This window comes from Ictalurus furcatus, unplaced genomic scaffold, assembly GCF_023375685.1.
Source record: "Ictalurus furcatus strain D&B unplaced genomic scaffold, Billie_1.0 scf6, whole genome shotgun sequence".
NCBI lineage: Eukaryota > Metazoa > Chordata > Actinopteri > Siluriformes > Ictaluridae > Ictalurus > Ictalurus furcatus.
Genome location: NW_026521055.1, coordinates 956,380 through 982,171, shown reverse-complemented (window position 1 = coordinate 982,171; position 25,792 = coordinate 956,380). Strand labels below are relative to the sequence as shown.

Below are 25,792 nucleotides of genomic sequence, written 5' to 3'. Positions count from 1 at the left end.
TGGCCTCTGTCTTTGTCCATCTCAGTGAAGGAGGTGTGGCCTCTGTCTGTCCATCTCAGTGAAGGAGGTGTGGCCTCTGTCTTTGTCCATCTCAGTGAAGGAGGTGTGGCCTCTGTCTTTGTCCATCTCAGTGAAGGAGGTGTGGCCTCTGTCTCTGTCCATCTCAGTGAAGGAGATGTTTAATTTCATTAAACTGAATGTAATTCGGAGTGATTTATTGGTGTGACACAGCACAGTGTTCACTGGTAAAACTTGAATTGAGTAAGTAAGTGATAATAACAGTGAAAATAAAAAGACAGACAGACCTATTGGTTTGTGCTCTTTTATTAATAAATTAGCATAACCCAATTTTTTATTGTTATTCCACTGAATTTCACTTCACACACACACGTGTGTGAGTGTGTGAGTGTGTGTGTGAGTGTATGTGTGAGTGTGTGTGTGAGTTCAATTCAATTCAATTCAATTCAATTTTATTTGTATAGCGCTTTTTACAATAGACATTGTCTCAAAGCAGCTTTACAGAAATATCAACACGGTATACAGATATTAAAGGTGTGAATTTATCCCAACTGAGCAAGCCCCTGAGTGGCGACAGTGGCAAGGAAAAACTCCCTAAGATGTTAAGAGGAAGAAACCTTGAGAGGAACCCGACTCAGAAGGGAACCCATCCTCATCTGGGTAACAACAGATAGTGTGAAAAAGTTCATTATGGATTTATATGAAGTCTGTATGGCCTTAGGAGCAGCCGTAGTCCCAGCAGTCTGGAATTAGAGATGATTTGAGCTCCATCCAGAGGCAGAAAGGATCTGGATCTCTAGTATCTCCATAAATTCGTGTGGGGCTCGGCGAAAGGAGAGAGGGAGAAAAAAGATAATTATGACTGCGAAGTAGTAGAACAGAATCTAGTCAGGGTAGGCTTGAGTAAACAAATACGTTTTAAGCCTAGACTTAAACACTGAGACTGTGTCTGAGTCCCGAACACTAATAGGAAGACTGTTCCATAACTGTGGGGCTCTATAAGAGAAAGCTCTTCCCCCTGCTGTAGCCTTCACTATTCGAGGTACCGTCAAATAGCCTGCATCTTTTGATCTAAGTAGGCGTGGCAGATCATAGAAAACCAAAAGGTCGCTTAGATATTGTGGTGCGAGACCATTTAGTGCTTTATAGGTTAATAAAAGTATTTTATAGTTAATGCGAGATTTTACTGGGAGCCAACTCAGTACTGATAATAGTGGTGTGATATGGTCGTATCATATGTGATATGGTCGTGAGTGTGTGTGTGTGTGTGTGTGTGTGTGTGTGTATGATTTAATTCTTGACCATCTCTTGCAGTGTTGTCATTTAATGATGTTCCCTTTTAAATAGCAATTATCAGTCCGTACACGATTTTGCAGAGTTCTTTATTTATTTAGTTTTTTTTTTTTTTTTTTTTGCGGCTTTTTACAGAATTTGAGTTTTTTTGTGCTTTTCTTTGCAGAAATCTACTTGCATTGGTGAAATTGCAATTGCACGAAATTGTTTTGTACGGTCTTTCGTAGTCATGTTTGTTTGTAAATGAGTCCCCTACAATTCCACTCTGTGTGTGTGTGTGTGTGTGTGTGTGTGTGTTTTTCAGGAGAAAACTCGGACACAAGAGTACATCCTGACCATTGGTACTGTGTACACATCAACATACACGCACGTCTCCATGCTGGACATCTCAGGAGCTTTCACACACAGTGCTAGGAATATCCCGGGACAGAGAAACGCAACTCCTAAGTGAGCGAGTTTAGCGTCAACCAGTGAAATTTGCTGTAGCGTGAACACTTCGCCTCTGTCAGCTTCACTCTCCGTCAGGTTCACTGTAATTACACATAAAATGTACATAATGTTTATTTTTCATACATTTAGGATTTTATGGGTTTCTTTTTTACTCTTCGAGGAACAGAAATGATCTTTCGAGGCAGCTTCTTCATCACTACCTGCTCCGTTTGTCTCAAAAATGTAACGACCGGTTTCAAAAAGTCACGATGTCTTCAGTTCATGTGATTTTACTGTTGAATTTAAACAGGAAATGTGAAATATTTTTTTCCTTTGTTTCCTCTACTGTCTTTTTGCTGTGATCTTGAACACAGTTGTAATTTTTTTTTAAATAATAAATAAATGATCATTCTATTCTTTCTCACTTTCCCTGTCCTAATTGTCCTGTATCTGTTAAATCCGTTTCATCTCTGGTCTTTCTGTCTGTATGAACACTTGTAGAAATGACATGTAGTCCATATTTTTAAATGATTTTATTCATGATTTTGAATTTAAATAAATAAAGATATTCTTTAATTCTGTATTTTGTCATTTAATTATCATTAGAAATCAGAAGATCAGATTAAAGCCACGGCTTCTTTACCTGCCGAAGCTGTAAAACTTTCAATAAACCAGTCAATAGATCAGCTGGATAAATGTAGATTTTTAATTTACTGATTAGATGTATTGATGCTGTTGCTAGATTATTTATTAAAGGATACTGATGGATTTTTCACACTGTCTGAAGATTTTTATTGATCTTGGACAGAATCATTCAGTTAAATATTTTTTAAAAAACAACTTGATAAATAGTTGATTAAATAAATGTGGTGTAATGTACTGAGTCAAATATGAAAACTACAAATAAATAAAATCTATTTATATCTGTGTATAATTAAAAACCTCACTTAATACCAGAAATTCATATCCTAAATGTTGCAAGTGATTAATCTGATCATTTTATTCAGCTGTTTAATTATTACTTTCTAAATAATAAACAAATGAATGTTCTGGATTCATGAGGAATGTTTACATTTTGTGTCCAAACTCAAAAGTTTAAACAAAGTGTGTATTTATGATAATAAAGCACAAAGAACGTGAAACCTCAACATGACTACACTCATCGATGAATTAAATATTAATTAAAAAATTAAATTGAACAAGAGTAAGATAAAGTATATTTTTAATTAAAATTTAATTAGAAAGGAGCACTTTTAAAGTGGATTTGATTTAAAATAATGATAATAAAGCTGATTTCTTATGTATTTGTATATCTTATCTTCTATTGTGTTTAAGAAGAAGAGAATAAAGAAGCTTTTTATGAAATAATATTTGGGTTTATTTTCTTTTCTTTTCTCCTCAGATTCAAATTTACGTCAACGTCCGTTACGTTGGTGACGTCACCGCGAGCGCGAGAAGTCGAAGTGAGGAGCAGAAAGCGTTGTTAGTGTTAGTTCTGGCCCGTTTGGACCCAAACTAAAGTGAGTTTATTCGGTTCTGTGTAACCAAACCCGTTCTGTTCTGTGCTGTATTGTGTGTATGTGTGTAGTTAACGGTGTTAACACCTGTGTTTCAGGTGTATCAGTATGAAGCAGGCGGTGACGCAGCAGTGGTTCACTCTCGGAGCTCGGTTCACTAATGACCGAATCACCGAGGAACCGACCAAAGATAACTCACACCCGCACGGAGAAGAAGAACAAGAGGAGGAGAAGTGAGAAATAACATTTTATAACTTTTTTTATTCACTCCTCTGGTTCAATATTAATGTTAATATTATACAAATATACTAGCGGTGCTAGCTTTTGAGGAGGCAGTCCAGTCCACGCATGCGCAGTGTCATTAATGAGCAAGCTAATCGAAATGAGATTAGCAAATAGGTCGATGTTATTTTTGATTCTATTTAAAACGATGAATTCACTTTGTCAATAACTGCCCAGTCTGAGAATATTGCATGATTTACTTTTATAAGTGGACGTGGCAGAACGACATTTAGCTTTACTGGCTAATTAGAGCTCTTTTGCTAGTTTAATGGCCGAGTCATCCGGCTTCGCACATGCGCAGTGTGGGTTTAGGCGCTATAGTTCTCTTCTTTTGAATTATTATTATTATTATTATTATTATTATTATTATTATTATTATTGAGACCATTTGGGGTGAATTTGGAGCATGTGGGGGCTTTGAGTGACCCCAGAATGACCTATAAATATTCTTTTAATATCTCCAGAACTGAAGCAGCACAAACGAAAATTTTTACGGCACAAACCAGCACAAACTATTCTGCCGATGTTTTGTGTTGGTGGGGGGGGCCACCTTCACGCAGGTTGTGTGTGTGTGTGTGTGTGTGTGTGTGTGTGTGTGTGTATGCTCTTCAAATATCTAGGTGTTAGATGGTCAAGTGTGTAGTGTACAGATAGAGTGCACAATTTAAGAAATAGGAACCAGTCAGAGAGAGGACATCGTAATAAGAACAGGAAGCACTGACCAAATAAGGAAATAGATTAAACCGGTACACGGCGTATGGGAGGCAGGAGATCGTGACAATTATGTTGAATTATAACGTGTTGGATTATAGAAATAAATAAAGTGGTACTGATGTGTGTGTGTGTGTGTTTTAGGATGAGCTGGAGTGGGGCAAAGAGAACTGCATTCAGATCAAACGGTTACGACTCTCACTCACTCGCACACATCTATGCACACACTTCTTGACACAGATCCCTAACTATAATTTCTGGTGCGTGTGTGTTACAGGTGGCTGAGTTGTTTGAGGATCTGAAGAATCGAGTGTCACAATTCAACATGCACATCAGCGAAACTTCTCCCTCTGACTACACCAGCGCGCACACACAGAAATTCATAGTGCAGGTAACACACACACACACACACACACGAGTAGAACAGGTGTAGTTTAACAGCATATGTGTATAAAGAGGCTTTTTTCTTCAGGTCAAAATATATACAGCAGCGGTGCCCAATATGTCGATCGCGATCGGCCGGTCGATCGCAAAGGAAGTGCGGGTAGATCGCCATTAAAAAAAAAAAGATGTTAGTTGACGTACAGGGCAGCCAGTCTGAGATCTCGTCTTTTCTCTCACCACGCGTGTGCGATCAAGCGTGCCAGTGCTAAAGGCTAGCGAGCGAAATCGCGGGGAGAGGACATTTTTCAGTCTTTTAAAGACTTCATTGACAAAACCCAGCTCCCAGTGTGCAAATTGATATCAGTCAATGGTTGGCAGCGCAAATGGATTCATTGCCAAGTGCAGGGAAGACGATGCTTTCCCTGACTTCCTTAACTACCACTGCATAATACACCAACAAGCCTTATGCGCAAGAATGCTAAACATGGAAGAGATCATGGATGTGGCAACAAAGGTTGCCTTTTCTATACGTGCTAGATCACTTCAAAGACAGCTGTTCCGTGCGCATCTGGAGAAGGCAGACTGCGACCAATCAGCTCCTGCTACACACTGACGTGAGATGGCTTAGTAGGGGTAAATTCCTGCAGAGATTTCGAGAGCTCTGTCCGGAGATAAGCGAGTTTCCTTTTGCTGTTAAACATGCAGAATACACCCAAGTCAATGATGATCAGTGGTTGCTGGACTTTTTTTAACCGAGCATTTTTAACCGATCTGACCAACTTAATTTGGAGCTGCAAGGAAAAGACAAAAATTAAAGGCAGTTAATGCCTTTAAACAGAAAATGCAACTTCTGTTCTCAAAGCTGCAGCGCCATGTTTTTGGGAACTTCCAAAACCTCGCGTCAGAGCTGGAGACGCAGCGGAAGGCTTGTGCGCAATTTAACATTGCACACTACACGGAGCAGATTGACAGCTGTCGGTCAGAGTTTGACAGACGCTTTCAAGACTTTGCTTTACTGGAGCCATTCGCCACATTCATGTGCTACCCGTTTAGGGACAATGTTGAGGTTGATTCACTCGCATCGAAAATTGCAGCGCTGTTTCACCTGAACTCGTCTGAAGTGGAGGATGAGATTTTGAAACTACAGACTGACATTCAGCTGAAGTCCAGGGCTCATGGACAGTTCTGGAACTTACTCACAGGGGAAAAGTACCCAAACATGAGGAAATGTGCCACCTCCCTGACTGCATTATTTGGCTCTACTTATTTATGTGAGTCAGCCTTTTCCCACATGAAGATCATTAAGTCCAAATACCGTTCCACAATGACTGATCATCATTTGGAGGCCTGCTTGAGGCTGGCTACCAGCAGCTACTGTCCGGACTATGCAACCCTGGCTGATTCTATTCAGTGCACGTCGTCAGAGTAAGGTAATGACCAAAAATGTACTGAATTGTAGCGTCCCGTAAGGGTTCATTCAGTTATTCAAGGTACATGAACATATATTGTGTGTGTGTGTATGTGTGTATATATATATATATATATATATATATATACACACGAGTATACGCAGTGTATATATAAATAAATATGTTTCGCATTTTTAGTGTAGGTAGAGCTCTTTGACTGGTCATGTTAAAAGTAGCTCGCAAGTCAAAAAAGTGTGGGCACCCCTGATATACAGTAAATATAAATATTAGTCATAATTCGCAGCCTTAGAAGCACAAGCATCCAAAGTAAAATTGCAAATGCAGAGTTTAAAATTTTCACCATGACGACAAAGTCCAAGAAGTGTAACTTACTCCTGCAGAAAATAAATTAAATTATTTTTAAGTATCAGTGACGTTTCCGTTGTTCAGGTGGCGATTGCAGGCGCATTTTATCCGAACTGCTTCCTCCAGGGAACTGTGGACGAGGAGCTCGCCTCCAAGGAGCTCTATGGAAATGACCCCAGGACCACCGTAGTGGTATTCAGTCAGCTTCCATTTAACTAGGGGATTATTATTATTATTATTATTATTATTATTATTATTAATAATAATAATAATAATAGTAATAATAATAATATTTCTCTCTCTCCCTCCCTCTCTCTCTCTCAGGTGTGTAATCTCCCTCCATTTGCATTCCTCTACTATAAACAGCTCCAGTCTCTCTTCAGACACTGTGGTTAAGTCAAATCCATCTCCTTTGACAGCTCCAGGTGTGTGTGTGTGTGTGTGTGTGTGTGTGTTTAATTGTGATTTTCTATAAACATGTATTGTGGGTCTGTGTGTATCAGGGCCTATGTAGAGTTCTACCGCTCGTTAATGAGAGGTTCTGGCGTTCTCCCAGAGGTCTCTCTGTCTCTCCTCCTCGCGCAGCAGAGACTTCCTCTCCATCGCAACGTTTAACCCGCTGGAGAGGTGGAGACTTGGGCAGGGGGGTAGTGTATCTCACACCTCAGATATACACGGTACACACACACACACACACACACACACACACACACACACACACTGCAGTGAGCATCATCAGATGAGTCATAGTTACATTTTAAGTGAGAGTAGTCATGTGACCACATCCCCTAGACAGTGTGATGTTTAGATGATGTTCTGTACATTAGTGCTGTTCTGTTACAGGTCTCTCTCTCTGTGTCTCTCTCACTCACTGTGTGTGTGTCTCTCTCTCAGGGTGAATGTGGATTTTCAGAATCAGTCAGTGAGCCCTGTCTGGGTTCTGAGCAGCTCCATTGAGAATCTTCCGTCTAACCCTGTCTTTATCGTCAATATCACCGAGGTGTCTGTTCCGCCTCTTTCACTTTCAGTGCACAAATAAAAAAAAGCAGTGGCTTCTGTGTGTCTGTGTGTGTGTGTGTGTGTGTGTGTGTGTGTGTGTGTGTGTGTGCGCACTAACAGGATTTCAGTGTGTGTGTGTGTCTGTCTGTGTGTGTGTGTCTGTGTATGTGTAGGTCATCAAAGTGGGGCATTTCTGGGGTTTCCAGGCTCACGAGGCAAGTCTGGAGAAACAGGTGGCTGACAGTGGCCGTTAATACACGGGCGCTCCGCCCACTTCCTGTCTCACTTTATCCAAATCTTCTGTGTCTCGCCCCTTTCTCTGAAACTCACACCAAACCTGGGAACTACTACAGAGCCAAAATACTGCATGTCATGGGGAGTAATGTGGAGGTAACATCTGTACACACACACACACACACACGTACACCTACTAAAGCGCCTCCGTGATGGAGCATGGAGTGGTTACAGGAAAACTGCACATTGAGTGTACACGTGTGTGTGTGTGTGTGTGTACAGGTGTTCTTTGTGGACTTTGGAAACACTTCCAAGGTGCCATGTAACTCTCTCTGGAACTTCCTGCTGACCGGCAAGCTCTGCCCTTTCAGGTATTGTCTCCATGGCAACAATTTAGGCTGTAAACATTAAACACTTAATCTCCAACAACACGTCGTTAATCCAAAACAGTGTTTACCAGAAGTGTATATACTGAGGCGAGTGTGTGTGTGTTCGTTCAGGCTCAGGAGTTCAGCGTGGCGTGTTTGGCATCATCGGCACAGTCAGTCAAGAAGTCAGTGTTACAGAGTAAAAGTCTTTTAATTCATTCAGTACAGCAATATCAAGAAACACAATCAAACATCACAAGCTCATCACACAACTTGGTGACGTCTTCCACGTCCTTCATCTGAAAACACACAGACGAAATAGAAATCACACACTGCAAGGACACAGCCAGGTTCTCTTTTACACACACCTGAGAGGAGATAAACCAGCTGAACTTTCTAATCCTACATTAAACATCCAACAAGCAGCTTTCGGGTCACAGTGACTACGTTTACATGGACAGCAGTAATCTAATTATTGACCTTACTCTGAGTAAGATAATAATGTGATTAAGGTGTTTACATGCGTCGCTTTTAGAATACTCCTGTCATGTTCCCGTTTTACATGTTTTAGAACATAATTAGATTAACAGCCCGCGTCATTACGTCACCGCGCCACGCCGTCCGACGTCCCTCCAGAATTTCACGTATCAACATGCAGTTCGTCTTCGTCATGGAACCGTATACAGTTTTGCATGTTTTTATTTAATTTTTTACAAACGCTTCAAGTGCAGTTAATTGTCATGCCATACATGCTAATACACAACTGCTTGAAGCCGTGGGCTGCGTCCCAAATCGCGTAGTTACTGTCTATATAGTAGCCGAGATACATGTATTTTTCCCCACTACAGGCCTATAGTAGGAAAGTATGCGATTTGGGACACAGCCGAACTCTCTTGTTCGCCGTAAAACTGCCGTGTGTGATCATGTCCTGTCGCAAAATGCGGTGAAAACTCTCACACGACGTTCATAGTGTGATTAAGGTGTTTACATGTCACTACTACACGTCCATAATGCGACTAAAACAGGAGTACTCCACCTGTCTTAATTAGATTAGTGCTTACTTCGATTATGACCCTAATTAGATTAAGGTAAAAAATTGCTGTTTACATGGTAGTTTCTTAATTAGAGTATGGTCTTAATCGGATCAAGAGTGGATTATTGTTGTCCATGTAAACGCAGCTAGTGAGAGATTAATAACAAGTTCCTGTAACGCTTCTTCTGCTTTAAACTCGAACCTGAGGGTTACGACGCCATCTCAAACTAAAACAACATCTGTTTACAAAGCTACAGTGCAGAAGAGTTACTCTGACCGGGGCAGGGGCTGGTAAGGTGTGAAAGCAGCTTGAAGTATTTCAGTGTAGTACATTCTGCTCAAGAGTCACTTTGGCTCCCTCCGCTCTAATCTTGGCCAGCTGCTGGATCTGCTGGAGCATTCAGCGCAGCTAAGCCTGCTTGAGTTAGTTGTCTTACTGTTTGTGCTGCGCTGCACGTTAAACACAGTCAGTCAAACAGGTGCGTAATGAACGCGCAGAGAGACAGAGAATAAGAGTGAATAAGTTCAGACGTTACCTTAACAAAACAGTGGTGTTATTGAGGAGTTGCTTGATCGGGTCCTGCGCAGGTGGTTCTTGCGGAGGCGGTCCTTGCGCACGGGATCTGGATCGACATCCGGACATGGTCCAGTTAATTTTTTTTTCCACAAAACTATAAGTGAACACAAGTATATCTATGAATATATATATACACTAAAATAACAACAATGAATACAAACTTGTCCCAATTTGTGAAGGTCAAACATAAGCACGCACCACACAGCGCTGACTGCCTCGTGCAGTGACGGTTAGCGCTTTTTCTTGTTAACAAAAACGTGTCGATTAAATAGTTTTTTTTTTTTTTTTTTGCATAAAGAAGAGTTAAGCTCGTCTTGGGAATACATTAAGAAGATTGAATACAAATTTTGTGTGTCTTAAGACAAAAAAAAAAACGTTATGTGGAACCGTCATGCTAAGCATGGTGGGGGGCAAAAAAACGAGGCGTTTACGACCAAAAGGTTTTTTTTTTAATGTAATTCATAGAATTTCCATACTCAAAGCACTTTTAATTCTTTTTTCATGTACAAAACTTGTTGAACAATTCGATTATTATAATTTAGATAAGGTAATTATCTGACTAAAACCGGCTGGCATTTGCTCGTTACTTATTACAAACGATTTAACTAGCATTAGTTTAAAAACAAGAACACAATTCTAAACAGAACTATAAAAATAAATATCAAATTTTGCTTAAACATCCTTACTGTGACTGTATACTCCTGAGGAAAGCGCAGTTTGAAAAAACCTCCCTCGCGCTGTATCAACCCGCGCACACGTTTATTTTAAAATGTAAATTATATATTCTATTTCATATATGGACTGATATTTAAAAAACAAAAGTCAAATAAAAGTTCGATAAAAATTTTCAACATAAGACACGGTACTATTTTCAGTGGAAGAATACTAGTTCAGTTTGGGTAGTGAGATGAACATCGGCGCTACATTTTCCTCTTTGACAATTAGAAGATGGCATGAGTTTCAATTTAAAATGGCATCTGTCCTCCAGATGGCGCTCAAACACAGACAAATACAGTAACCTACAGACGTTTAAAAGCTGATAGTTTCCTAAAACTCCCTTGTGGGGAGGAAAGACTGGTAATTACACCGTTTTTTTAGTTATTACGAATGTTATACGACTTAAAATTAGTAATTTTTCCTGGTTTAAAAGGCTGTATTCTACTGGAGAAAATCTAAATGGAGCAACGGAATTTTAAACTGATTGTCAACTTAACAACTTGTGTTCATAATTATGGTAAATAACACTTAAATTCCTTTTAAATAATGTGAAATAAAAGTGTGTGTGTGTGTGTTGAGCTATCCTGTTTGACATTAATCTTGGTTCACTATTTCCTTAGAAAGCTGTTAGCCTTTTTCCTAATATGGATCATGTTTGTGTTAGTCTACTTTTAATTAGGACTCCTTATTGTTTAAGATATTTAAAAATAAATATTTTATGTTTGTTTATTTATCAGTTAACCAACAGTATTTCTCATTGCTATTATTTTATTTCAGTTAACAGTGACCATGAGCAGAGAGATAACATTTAACTGTTTATGACCTCCTGATTTAAAGCTTAAACAAGAAAAGATTGGTATCTGGACCAGTATCGGCTGTAAAAATCCTGATCGGAGCATCCCTAATGAACACCATTAACCTAAAGCGCTTTGCATCTGACGGGTAAATGAACTCACCCAATCACATCCTATATGAGATTATTCAGATATCTACACAATACACACAGAGCGGTTCGAGAACTGACTCCAGCCCAGAACCATGACAGTGGAAATGTCTAATAGTGTAGCTTTAAATATATTTAAGAGGAGCAGACTTCAAACACTGAACATTGAGGTTTATTGTATTTGTTTACAAGGTAAACAGGCTAACGGTTGTTTTTTGCATACAGTCTGTAAAATGAACTGAAAATATTAGATTTAGTTTATCAGAAGGTAAATTAATGTGTCATGGCTCACATGATGTTCCTAAATTCTGTCATAATTGACCAGCTCAAGTTTTCTCATGCCTACTTATATTTACTTATATTGTGGCACATTAATGTTACCATCTCTAAAATAAAAAAAAGAAAAGAAAAAATGTTTAAAAAACAAAAAAAACCCTAAACTTCAACTGTGCTCCTAAATTCTTGTAATTAGGAGCACAAGTGCTCCTAAAAGAAATTGTCTTGCGTCTCTCCTCCTGTAAACACTGTTAAAGATTTGTAAATGATCAGGAATGTAGCACAACATGGAGGTGAAAGCAGCGGTCTGTTCATTTAAATGTGAAAGTGCAATAAAAATATGTTGTCCCTAAAATCAATGAATAATCGAGATCTCAATATTGATCAAAATAATCGTGATTATCATTTTGGCCATAATCGTGCAGCCTACCTGCATTATTAGATAAAAATCTTAAAAATTCATGTGACATGGACGTTAAAGTCATTTGCTTATGTCATGTTTCATGTAGGTTATTTTTGCAGGAATGATGCCATTTGTCAAGTCATGTCGGATTTCCCATGTTAAATCATAGCACTTTTTCTCTGTCGGCACCACATACGTGTTTGGGACGTATATAAACAGAGCAGAAGTATTGCTAATGTGTTGTACAGATTCTATTGGACTGGTGAACTGTGTGGATTTGTATATTTAACCCAGTTTAATATGGCCTGCTTTGTTCAGTCAGAGACAAGTAAATCTGTTCTCATGTTCATTTATTTTCCATAGATAAAACAAGTGTTTGCTTACACATGAATACGTACTTTATGCCTTCAGAATGGTGGAGATTTGTCTCTTAACTATTTTAAATTTGGTTCTCTTCAACAGGTTGTGTTTGAGTTGTGCAGGCTTGTGTCACCTGACTTAAAGAAGGCTTTCTTTGAAGGGCTTGATCAGCACCTCCCACGGCTCCTGCAGTTGTACAACACCGAGAGGCAGTGAAATACCCGAAATCCAAACATGTGATGACCCGCATTGATCAAGAGGTAAGTCTAATGAACTTTAGTTTGTTCTGCTCCAGAAATGAGCCGATATCCAGCAGAACAGCACTGATAGTTGTGTAATAGACGTGCACAGTAGAGCTGTCGTGATTAATAAATAATCTTATAAATGTGATTACTTGATGAACGTAGACAAAACTCTATACATGTGAAATGTTTTGTTGAAGTTCAGATGAATCTCTGATGTACAGAATCTTCAACAGAGTTCTGCAGAAAGATTTTGAATGCCTGTCATTCACCAGAACAAATTTGCAGTTGATCAGTCTGTCTAAAAGAAAAAATCTAAACACACAATATAAAATTCCTGCAGCGTGAATAAAGCCTTTGTATTGCTTTTAGCAAACATGTCTAGTACTCTCGGTTCAATGTACACAATTTACCCCATTTAAATGCATTTTGGAAATTATTCCACATGGCCTTAAAGTGTGAATATTCACTGTATGCCAAATAAGTAATCAAAGAATGGAATGGATTTTTTTTTCTTCTCTAATGGACCATTAATCACAATTATAAAAGATGATGCATCAGGTACAAATTCAGAGCCCCCCCTACCCCCACAATGGTTGCATGACTTTTGCTACACCATTTCCACTGTGTGTGTTACAAATCACTTTGAGGTAAAGCACTGCTGCTGCGAAGCCCTATTGGATCTGCTCCGTTTTTTAAATTATTATTATTATTATTAATAATAATAATAATAATAATAATAATAACAACAATAATAATTATCTTTCGCTCTTCCTACCAGTAAAGAGTGTGAGACATCACAGCGAGAATGCAATTCCAAATCTGTAACGTGTAATTTTACGCTATCAGAAGGAGGGACACGTTCAATCTCAGTCTTTAATTAGATTTCTGGCAACGAAGGGGTGTGTGTGTGTAAAACAATAACATGCATGATGTATATTATGATCAGATCGTATACGTGATTATAAGCAGATTATTCCTCTAATCTTATAAGGGATTAAAAATGGAAACCGAGCTTCGGCACATCAGTAATAATAATAATAAGTGGTATGACGTGATCAGTGGATCGATGGGGCTCTCTCTGAGTCACTCAGCATTTCGTCTTCTCTCCACACCGTCATGTGTCTTTCCTTTTCTCCCGTCCGTGGCTCCGAGACGTGCTGACGTTCAGGTCTGGCAGGATGTTCCATGATGGACACCTCCAGGGGAGTCAGGCTGATCGAGTACAAAGTGTTTATATGTGCTAAAGGAAAGAGATCTGGTGGAAAGTCAGAGTTATAGAGTTATAGTGCTGAGAAAAGTCTGTAAAGAAAAAACAAATGTGTTTTTATAAGGTTTTAATTTCCTTGATACACCCTCGTATATTATTGCACTTGTTCTAATATGTTATCGTTCCTATAGTAGCTGATAATCAAGGATGGGGTTGTGTGATGCGTTACCATGACCACCTGTTATTGTTATGCGTGTGTACATAATACGGGAACGCTTTAAGTGACCATTCCCATAATAGTTTATGGTTTCTGAGGCCCTCGTTGTATCTGCATTATTATAACGTATTGCACTGGGGAGCTGTTTACCAAACAGTCAGTAAACCCTGCTGGAAGTGTCTTTTTTTAATTTTATTTTTATTTAATTTTTTTTTTTTGCCCCTTATCACTTTCTGTGCGAGGGTGGATTGAGTGTTCTCAGTCCCGTCTCGGGCTAAACCATCACAGCTCTATTAAAATTGTCATCAAGTCTGAACATTAGAACCCAGCTTCCTTTTTTTTCAAGAACACACTATATGGCCAAAAGTTTGTGGACACCTGACCATCACACATGAACAGTATACGCTTGTTGAACATCCCATATCATGTTTATGCTGCAATGAAGATTCAGTGAACTGCAGGCTGGTGACTGATTTCAGCACCAAGGACAGCACCAGCTGAGGCCTGAGTCACTATGAGAGCCTGAGAGAAACAAGTCTCTCTCTATTTCTTTCTCTTTCTGACTGTCTGATTGTCTTTCCATCTCTCTCTTGATCGGTCTTTGTCTCACTCTCTGTGTGTGTGTGTCTCACTGTCGTCTCTATCTTCGGTCTCTCACTTTCTGTCTGTCATTCTCTCTCACTTTCTTTCTGTCTGTCATTCTCTCTCACTTTCTATTCTCTCTCTCACTTTCTTTCTGTCTGACTGCCTTTCTGTCTCTATTGATCTGTGCCCCCCCCCCCCCTCTCTCTCTCTCTCTCTCTCTCTGGGAGTGCGTGCGTGGGGAGGACAGAGCGCGGTTCTGAGACAAAATCTTTTCAAAATGTTTGGTAAACAGAGCAAATGATGTACTGCACACAGTCATACACAAAGACCAATCATACTGTATAAAAGACAGATCTATTACAGAGAATCTGCATCTAGTAAGGGACTTGTATGACCATGCGTATGACAACAAGATTGAAATGGGGTTTTTACCATTAGATCAGGAGAAAGCTTTTGACCGGGTCGAACATGTTTTTCTTTTTAACACCCTAAAGGCTTTTGGTTTTGGTGAAAATTTTATCTCAATGATGAGGCTATTATACTCTGAAGCTACATTTATGATAAAAGTGGCCGGTAGCTTAAGTACTGCTGTGAAGGCTCAGAGGGGTATCAGGCAGGGCTGCCCCCTGTCGGGCCAACTTTACAACATAATTATTTAACCCCTGCTATATAAGCTTAGGAAAGAATTAACAGGTCTACAAATCGACACTCTAAACTGTCAACAACCCACCAAATTATCTGCATATGCGGATGATATCACAGTTTTAATTAGAGGTGATGTTAAGGTGGTAAAATACGCTCTGGAATGTTATGGAAGAGATTCATCTGCAAAAGTCAACTGGCATAAGAGCGATGTGGTGTGGTCAAGCTGTTAAAAGTCCATCACTTCCTGGCATCATGGACTCTATCAAATATCAACAGATATTAAATGAAAACCTGACTGCCTCTGCCAGAAAGATTAAAATGGGCTGTGGTTGGATCTTCCAGTAGGACAACAATCCAAAACATACATCAAAATCAACACACAAATGGTTTACTGACCACAAAATCAACAAATGAATAAAACACCACAGAGTTGTTCTAGGAAAATATATTTACTGATGGGGTGGCATGTTCTTCAGCTCAACGTGGAGTTAACAGCACATCCCAAAGTGTTTTATTCCACTTGCAACACAGCAGCTTGGCAGCACTAACAATTTGTTAAAAAAATAAATAAATAAAAATCAGCCATAACATTAAAACCACCTGACTAATGTAGTGCAGGTCCTCCTTGTGCCGCTAAAACAGCTCTTACTCGTCGAGGCATGGACGCCACAAGACCTCTGAAGGTGTGCTGTGGTTTCTGGCACCAAGACCATAGTTCCTTTAAGTCCTGTAAGATGCAAGGTGGGCCTCCGTGGATCAGACTTGTTTGTCCAGAACATCCCACAGATGCTCAGTTGTATTGAGATCTGGGGAATTTGGTGGCAGTCAACTCCTTGAACTCTGTCATGTTCCTCAAACCATTCCTGAACCATTTTTTGTAGTGTGTCAGGGAACATTATTCGGCTGAAGGAGACCACTGCCATTAGGGAATTTTGTTGCCATGAAGAGGTGTACGTGGTCTGCAACAGTGTTTGGTAGGTGGTACTTGTAAAAGTATATTAACATCCACACAAAAGCCAGGACCCAAGGTTTCCCAGCAGAACATTGCCCAGAACATCACACTGCCTCTGCTAGCTTTTGCTCCCCACTCGCATCAGTGAGCCTTGGGCGCCCTTGACCCTGTCACCAGTTCACCAGTTGTCCTTCTATGGGCCACTTTTGGTAGGTACAAGACCTGCCGTTTTGGCAATGCTCAGACCCAGTTATCTAGACGTCATAGTTTGGCCCTTATCGAAGTTGCTTAGATCCTTACACTTGCCCATTTTTCCCCAACCGTTCGCTTGGTGCCTAATATACCCCACCCCTTCACTGGTGCTGTTGTAATGAGATAATCAAAGTTCTTCACTTCACCTGTCAGTGGTTTTACTGTTGTAGCTGATCGGTGTATAGTTGCATTTAATGTTGTAGAATGAAAACACATTCCTGTTCTCACTTGTGTTGGCATGTTGTAACAGCTGTTCTTCCCTCAACTATTGTGTGATGTTTTTATTTTTTTTTTTATTTAAAAAAACAAAACTATTATTTTAATATAAAACAAAGCAAAATTGCTGCTTGTCATGTTACCGTTAGGGCCACAAAAATGTCCTCTGTGCTGATGTCTTGGCTGAATCTGAACACTTATAGCTTTACCCCTGACTTTTACTGTGTTGACACTGGAGATTCCTTTCAGAAATGCTCCATTAATGTCTCCTAACATAAACCCACTAGGACTAAGATGATTTATGCATTGTAGCACCAAACAAAGGTTTCAGTCACTTTTCTGTCTGTAAATTGTCCATCACTGTGTATGGGGCCATAGTCTTGTGTCCTTTATTCATCTCCGTAAATAGTCATCATATTAACCTGTTGACTGGTGTTTATCAGACAGGAGCCTGTGGTTTCCTACTCTGAACGCTGTTCGAGACATGTCGACTTCAGGAGGCCCCACTCCACCCTTCACCACCCTGTCAGTCACCCACCCAGCCAATCACATCACTCCTGTAGAGCTGCACCGACCAGAGAAACACAACGCCATGAACTAGGCCTACTGGAGGTATGTTTTTCCATCAAATAAAGGACATAACTACAGGGTTTTCCAAAAGTCTCCATACCATAAGGACTATGTTTGCCAGTACCAGGTCGGTTGTGCCTTCGTCAGTGGACGTGCACTTCTCGGTTGGTCTGCAACACGTGCAGTCTTTTTGAATTTGTTAATAAGTTTGGAAACTGTGTTGTATGTTTGCTGTGTTCGCCATGTTTCCTGTTAGTCCATCGCAACCTTGCCACAGCTTCCTGATCCAGGCATGAGAATGATTTCAATACATTCTTCTCCTGTCAAAAGCGTTCTTAAAGGCTATCTGGGGAGAAAAAATGAAAGTATGAAAAAAAAAACATTTTTTTGGAAGACATTTAGCTAAAAAAGTGTTAATTTCCCCCATGTATAATTCTGCTTTGTTGCATTGGACGTCTTTGTTTTGTTATATAAGGCGTTGGCTTTATACTCCGTTATAGGCAACTTTGCATAATAACATCATTAGTGCTTTTTTCCCCTACAGTGAAATGATCGAATGCTTTAATCAGATTGCTGAAGACTCAGAGTGCCGTGTGGTGGTGGTCTCGGGTGCAGGGAAAATCTTCACTGCAGGTACAGCAGTATGATATTTTTTTTTCAGAATTGGAAATATGCTTTAATTTTTATGTGGGTTAGCAGTGATTTTATTGTCATAGCTGTTCATTATTATAATAAGCAATGGCTCCATGTGCTAAAACCACAACATTAAGTGAAGCTCATTTAATTTAACAAGCATCGTTATTCGTTCCTAGTGCAGAATGTATTACACTTCGAGTTTAGTAGTTAATAGTCTTTCTAATTAGGGATGTGCCCAGGTATTCGAATACACATTTAACCTTTTGAGGTGCCATTAGTTAAGTCAAGTGGGTTTTTATTGTCATTCCTCTATATAGCTCGTATACACTGGAACAAAGTGACATTCCTTCCGGACCATGATGCAACACAGTTGTGTATTTGCATTTTATGTAGTCTTGCGTACTGTTCTGTGTGAGACGAGTGCAACACAATAAAAACACAAAACAGCAAATACACAGGACAGTAGATACACAGGACATGGACTGTACACTGTAAGCTACTGTGTAATGTAGCAGCACATGTATTGCAGCAATACTGGCAGTAGAAATAGTTCCCTAGTAAAAAGTGACTGATGCAGCTATGTAAAGTCTTACTGGGTTAGTGCGGTGTGCAGTGGTATGAGTCTTACTGGGTGAGGTGTTTGACTAGCCCAGGTGAGCACTGTAATCTGACTGTCTCAGGGAAGAAACTGTTGCAGAGTCTGCTGGTGGTGGCACGGACGCTCCTGTACCTTCTGCCGGATGGCAGGAGGGTGAATAGTCTGTGAAAGGGGTCCTCCACAATACTGGTGGCTTTGTGGATGCACCGGTAGTTGAAGGAGGTATGTGGTGGGTAGAGAGACCCGATGATCTTTCCAGCTGTCCTCACAATTCACTGTAGGGTCTTGCGGTTGGAGGCGGTGCAGTTCCCGTACTACACCGTGAGACAGCTGGTCAGGACACTCTCGATTGTCCCACTGTCGAAGGAGCATATTATTCGAATATTCAGGTGTCTGGGTATTGATTGTACCCTTTATTGCCATGAAGTCAATGAGAAAATCTGGTCAGGCCTAGCAGAACAGTTACCCCAGACATTGTGTAAGTTATAGGTGTTCATTATTTATCACGATTATTAATTGATTTTAGTGACAACATTTTTTTTATTGCACTTTCACATTTATTAAGTTTTCTCATGCCACAATATAACACACAAGTAGACATGAGAACTTGAGCTGGTCAATTATGACAGACTTTAGGAACATAGTGTGAGCCATGACACATTAATTTACCTTCTGATAAACTAAATGTAATATTTTCAGTTCATTTTACAGACTGTATGCAAAAAACAACCATTAACCTGTTTGAAGTCTGCTCCTCTTAAATATATTTAAAGCTGCACTATTAGACATTTCCACTGTCATGGTTCTGGGCTGGAGTCAGTTCTCGAACCGCTCTGTGTGTATTGTGTAGTGCTGGCTCAAATTTAGCCTATTACCCAAAAACACTTAAAATTCAACATAGAAGCCAATACTCACATCTACCTCTGAGCCCAGTTGGAGATAGAAAAAAATACACCAGCTGTGAGTGAGAAGAAGCAAGGGTCCAGCTTTATTGTTCCGTTCCACCACACGAGATCCGATGAGAATTCTCAGAGGTGATCCCAATACCCTGAGCTTAAGCTCCAGTATTTATACTGTATTTACACACTAAATAACCCAGATGTTTCAAGAAGACTATGATCTCACTACCAATAGGGTTAAAAAAGAGCTCATTTACCTTACTCTTATGTTCCAGAAAAGGGCTATTTCACTTACACATAGAATTGAAACCAGGGGTTTTAATTTACACATAAAATCAGAACCCAGGCATTTCTAATAACCCAGAAAATAAAAACCCAGCATTTCTAGTTACTCAGAGGATCAGAAACTTCATTTTTCAGTTACCCAGAGGATCAGAAACTTCATTTTTCAGTTACCTTAGGGAAATTAGATGACGTAGACAAGACTAAACAACCGGGAGGGACCTCGGTCTTATCGTTATCTCGAGGGAGGGGGGGGCAGTTTGCTTATAACTGGCTCTCTTCATGGTTCTCTTAAAATTGAGGCCTTCCATGCGAGACGAGAATCTCCACCATCGGAATCATGAGTAAGTTTACATTTTCCTGTATTTCTAGTTTATAATTTATTTTCATATTTGCACTATATTTCTTATTTTATATATATTTATACTACTTGAAAAGCAGTTTACTGTACTTCCAACTTCTTAATATCATTACAGTTCTACTGTCCTGCATATCCTACTATTCTGTTTTTTATAGAGTTTCTCTATTACTATAAGATATTATTAAAGTTATTCATGTGTGTGTGTATGTTGTGTCTACTTGCCCGCCCTTGACTGTACGAGAGTGTGTGGGGGTGTGTGCGTGTGGTAGCACTCCTCAGCTCGTATACTTAGTGTATTACTCATTACTCTTAAAGATCTTTAAATGTTTTTCCAATTTCTCCACATCTGACTAATACCGCTTCTGTATGTCTAGGTGCCCGTCGTCGGTCCCTCCTCTGCCCGTTACTGGACCTGGATCTGGATCTGGATCTCGATCTGGACACTCATTACCAGCTTGTGCATCTCACTGCTGATATCATGGTGCTACTCAACTACCTTCGCAGCACCCCCCCCAGGAATGGAAATGCGGGGTTCCCCCCTCCCCTTCGATACAGAATCTGCCCCGTGCACGTGCGTATTGACGCCTCTGCACAGTCAGAACCCTCCTCCAGCTTCCAGTCCGAGGATGATGTCGTTTTCTCTGATCCGGGCCCCGACCATTCGTCCCTCTTCTCACCTACCAGTCCGCCCAACTCTCAGTGGTCTTCTCACTTCACCTTTGCTGAACTCCCCATGTCCCCAGGACGCACCCCATTCTCTTCCCCCTCTCGCTCTCCTCCAGACTACGCACCCACCCGTCCTGTGAATTACCAATAAAATTACTTTTTATTCACACTAAGTCTCCCTCATGTTTATTTCATGTCATTTTTATCCACAACAGTAGATATCTGAATAATCTCATATAGGATGTGATTGGGTGAGTTCATTTACCCGTCAGATGCAAAGCGCTTTAGTTTAATGGTGTTCATTAGGGATGCTCCGATCAGGATTTTTACAGCTGATACTGATCCAGATACCAATCTTTTTTTATTTAAGCTTTAATCAGGAAGTCTATCATAACAGTTAAATGTAATCTCTCTGCTCATGGTCACTGTTAACTGAATAAAATAATAGCAGTGAGAAATGCTGTTGGTTAATTGATAAATAAACAGCATAAAATATTTATTTTAAAGTATCTTGAACAATAGACAGTCCTAATTAAGAGTAGACTAACACAAAAATGATCCATATTAGGAAAAAGGCTAATAGCTTTCTAAGGAAATAGTGATCTAAGGTTAAGGTCAAATTGATATTAAATGCAACCCATAGTAATTAAACATTATTTAATTTCTCACTTTATTTATATTTTATGAAGTTATTATAATATCTATTATTTTATATATTAAATGATTTATTTATAACTAAACACATTTTCTGTCTTTACATTTTAGTAGTTTTATTTTTGTTTCAGTTTTAGATCGTTTCCCCAGTACGGTGTCCATGTCTGCTGATAATATTGTGTTTTGGGGGGATAAATCAAAACATGGAAACTGGAGTTGACTTTTCTAGTGATATCTGGCAACCGTGAGTGTAAGTGGAGTGAATTAGTGTTAGTGAAGGAGAGCTGCAGTGTACTGTATATTTACAGACTGAACAGTTCTACTCTTGATTATGATTGGTGAGGAATTATTTAATAAAGAAGTCTGAATTAAACCCACCTTGTAACGTTATTATTAATTTACTCCACCCGAAGCCGCTGTGTCTACACGAGCAGGTGAAAGTTCAGGTCATTTTGCGGGATCAATAAAAGATGGCGGTTGTGAGATCGGAGAGTTGAGAGAAGCAGATGATGTAGAGTCACTTCATCATAATGGCTTCTTTGCAGTATTTCCACACTTGTACAGTGGACTGAGGAGATGAAAAGCAGTGTGAACGGAACTGTTGCGCGGTGTAGATGTATTTTGGACTTCCTGTAGTTTTAATTCCGATTGTATTATACAACTCCGAACAGGTCACTTGCACCGGTGTGAATAAATATTTATTCACAGTCGCACAAAGTACTTTTCAGTCACAATGCGAGTGAAATGGTTGCACCGTAGAGCCCCGAGTTTATCTGCAAAGTTTGTTTCCCACTCAGCGTGATTAGGTTTAATGTCCCCGACAACCTCTGAAGCGCTATTTAGCATCGTGCTAATTTCATGATTTCCCCTCGCTCTGGAGCTCGAAGCGAAGCTAGCAACTCGAGGGCTGAAATGCTAATTCCGTTTCGGGGTTTTGGCACTACAAAATGACGTCATCCCTGCGCCACTCTATGGTGATTGGCTGTAGTGTAGGAGCCGCTTGATTTGATCTGCAGTGGAGTTTTCTGTGAGCGGAGGACGGAATTTAAATGTCAATATCGCAGTCGATCATGTTCATTTAATCGCAGGCAGTCAAAATCGTAATCGCGATCGATATTCCATTAATTGTGCAGCCCTAATCTGCACTAAAGAAGTTTTGGGAGCAAGCAGTTCACATTTTCAACTATGAAGTCTGCAGGACAGACAAGTGCTACAGTGCATTTACAATAGCTCTCAGTATAGCTCCATTCAAATATTCAGCAACAATGGACACATCAGCCACCTTGGATTTGCAGATTGAGCTCATTTTAAACCAGACACTAGAGAGAGACATTAGCTGAGAGACATGAGGTCATTTCCAGTAAGGGAACATAGTGAGTATCGATGCTCCCTGGTTTTTGTGGTGTGTTGTGGTATTTTTTAGGGAGCGAACATTCCAGTGCACTGGAAGGATTTTGCAATTGAGACAACACTTAAAATGGCTGACTCCCTGGTCTCTTGAACCCATACCCTAAACTCAACAGGAAGTCAGCATTTTGATTTTTCTCTTAATTTTTTCCTCCGTTTTTTGCCATTTCCGGGCCTCGTACTTTAACGTACTCCTCCTGGAGCTTTCATCAGATCGGCATCACGTTCGGTCAGTCTCATCTACAGGCATTGACGATGCTAAATTGCGAAGCTTTTGAATTTTTGCTGCTCGCCGTGGGCGTGGCGCTCTCACAAATTTAGAAGTTTCACCATGAAAAAGGAAGTTGTTATAACTCAAACATAGAATGTCCAATCTAGGGATGTCACGATACCAAAAATCTAGTAGTCGGTACCAGCAAAAATACACGATACTCGATACCACTTTGTGTATAAATAAATAATACTTTTAACTCCTTTATTTAAACACTTGAGCATTATAAAAAACAACAGTCACATAATATAAAAAAGCAATTACAAAATAGATATATAATAAATATGTAGGCATAAAATGTTTTTTCTTTGAGATGTTCTGAAATGAGGTCTGGTTTCGGTGTATAGTTTGGGGATCTCTGTATACATGAAGTAATTTTTGCCTGGTATCTGGGGTTGAACCGCTGAAGCAGAGGGAGGGGGAGGGGGAGAGAGAGAGAGAGAGAGAGAGAGAGAAGCAATCACATTTTAGCCCAGAACCTTTAGCTTGCCTTTGCCAGGAGGTTCAGACTTGGCTTTCAACAAGATAAAGAGCCAAGCATACTTCCACATGAACACCAAAATGGTTCAAGAAACTCAAAATCAGTGTTTTACAATGAGCTTAAAATGTCCTCCATGGTGGCATGGACCAGGACCCCTCGGTCTGCAGCATTACAGGAAGATTTCAGGTTAGACATTATGGGAAGGGTCTCGGTGCTGTTATTGTCTCTGGGGCAGACATCAGTTAACATTGTGACCCCTTCCCTGGAGAGAACAGCATTACAATTCTGAAAACAGTTTTTGTAAATAATCATTCACTACTTAAAGCATGTACCCGAGCTCCTGCTACACAGTAACTAAAACTGTCTGCAACTCACGTGTTACTTCATTCTTTAGTTCCTTCTCTTAAGTGTAGAGCCTCTGTCAGTTTGTTTGTTAGTGTCCCTCATAAGAACTTCCCCAGAGTAGGACAACTGGCAAAACATTACTTGTGTATTCAAGCCACAAGCTCCCCCTCTGAGAGGGTTTTAGTACAGGTGGCAACATTGTCACATGTAAAAGGGCATCTTTGAAGCCAGATAATGTAGACCAGCTTGTATTTCTTGCTAGAAACCTCTAGAGCCTGTCATAGGGTGTCATCAACCCCCAACAATGTCCCTGCCCCAGCAACATGTGTTCTTGTTATTGCTCACACTTTTTCTGTTTTCTTCAGCAACTCTGAGCATTTTTCATATTTTTTTATCCTGGCTGAAGCACTTTTATTTCAATCTATAAGAATAAAATAGTAATAAGTTAAAGATATTAATATTGACAAAGGTGAGAGTTTTGTTTATTTGACAGTGATTTCACATTTCTTGTTTGTATGAAGGTTAAATTCAAAATAATTTTTTTAATTTCTAAATTATTATATAGTTTTATAGGAGGAGGTTTCATAGACTTGGCATTCATTTTACAGAAGTTTGAAGGTACAGACATCTGTTGTGGGCGTCCTTGGCAGTTTTTCTGAGGATTTATATTGTTCTTATCGATATCGGAGTTATATCGTATCGACCGAAATTAAGCAATATATCGTGATATACATTTTGGCCATATCGTCCAGCCCTACATGAAGGATGACCATGACAGGGAGTTCTCCATTACCTGTCAGTGCAAATTTTCACCGTGCCTTCGTGTCCTGACCTGTTTCTGATTGAGAAAGTGTGGTGCATTATGAAGTGCAAAAGAGTGCAACCAAGGCACTGTATAGTTGCGCAGCTGAAGAAATCTATAACGGATGAATGGTAGAAAATCCCGCTTGTTAATAAAAGAAATGGTGATGTTACACAGTGTTAAACAACTTTTTAGGAGTTTGTTGCAGTCATCAGATTTGAAATGAGTGTGAATTCAATTTATTTTTTAAATATTCAAAGTACAACACCAAATAATGTGTTTTCAATATAGTACAGGGTGAATTGAATTTTCAAATGTCTCTTTGGTTTTGGGGTTTGTTGGTTTGTTTTGGTTTTTTTTTGCATTTTCCATATTGTCCCAGCCTTTTTGGAATTGGGGTTATAGATAAAGAGAACCCGATTAAACTAATGAGACAAAAATATAATACTTCATCATTTATATATTGAGGGAAGTGAACCAATATTACGTATCTGTAGTGGCAAAAGTATGTGAACCCTTGCTTTCAGGATATGGGGTGACCCCCTTGTGCAGCAATAACTGCAACTAAACAGTTCCGGTAACTGTTGATCAGTTCTGCACATCGGCTTGGAGGAATTTTAGCTTCAACTCTGGGATGTTGGTGGGTTTCCTCACATGAACTGCTTCCTTCAGGTCCTTCCACAACATTTCTAGTGGATTAAGGTCAGGACTTTGACTTGAACATTCCAAAACATTCACTTAATTCATTCTACCAAAAATGGTTAGAGAAGAAAAGTGTGTTTAAGGTTGTTTTCTTGCTGCATGACCCACTTTCTCTTGAGATTCAGGCAAATTAACTGCTAATCTTCGAGGTTCTTACTCTAAGGTTAGAAGTACAATATTTGTGCCACTCACAGATTTGTAATATTGCATCATTTTCCTCAATGAATAATTGACCAAGTATAATATTTCAGTCTGGTTTGTTTAATTGGGTTCTTGTCTACTTTTAGGACTTGTGTGAAAATCTGATGTGTTAGGTCTCATTTATGCAGAAATATAGAAAACTTTCACATTTCAAGCTCCACTGTATCTGGTGTGCAGTGGCTTTGGTATCATGTACGTGTTGGGAGAAACAGTCTTCTTAGATTCACTCAATTCTGAATGTTCACACTTTAACTGTTCTTTCCCCCCCAGTTGTATAGT

General features: G+C 39.7%; 1 protein-coding gene across 1 annotated transcript in view; it reads left to right on the top strand.

The window, feature by feature from the left end:
- The first annotated feature begins 3,213 nt into the window (after nucleotides 1-3,213).
- The window catches only part of LOC128604962 (E3 ubiquitin-protein ligase UBR2-like), a 33,451-nt gene continuing 10,872 nt past the window's right edge, over nucleotides 3,214-25,792 (top strand). The window contains exons 1-11 of the mRNA XM_053620075.1: nucleotides 3,214-3,490; nucleotides 4,395-4,438; nucleotides 4,528-4,641; nucleotides 6,494-6,601; nucleotides 6,734-7,086; nucleotides 7,304-7,409; nucleotides 7,925-8,013; nucleotides 8,143-8,195; nucleotides 12,422-12,579; nucleotides 17,082-17,250; nucleotides 17,753-17,841. The gene's annotated coding sequence lies outside the window, so the exon portion shown is untranslated. The remainder of the gene's footprint in view (nucleotides 3,491-4,394; nucleotides 4,439-4,527; nucleotides 4,642-6,493; nucleotides 6,602-6,733; nucleotides 7,087-7,303; nucleotides 7,410-7,924; nucleotides 8,014-8,142; nucleotides 8,196-12,421; nucleotides 12,580-17,081; nucleotides 17,251-17,752; nucleotides 17,842-25,792) is intronic.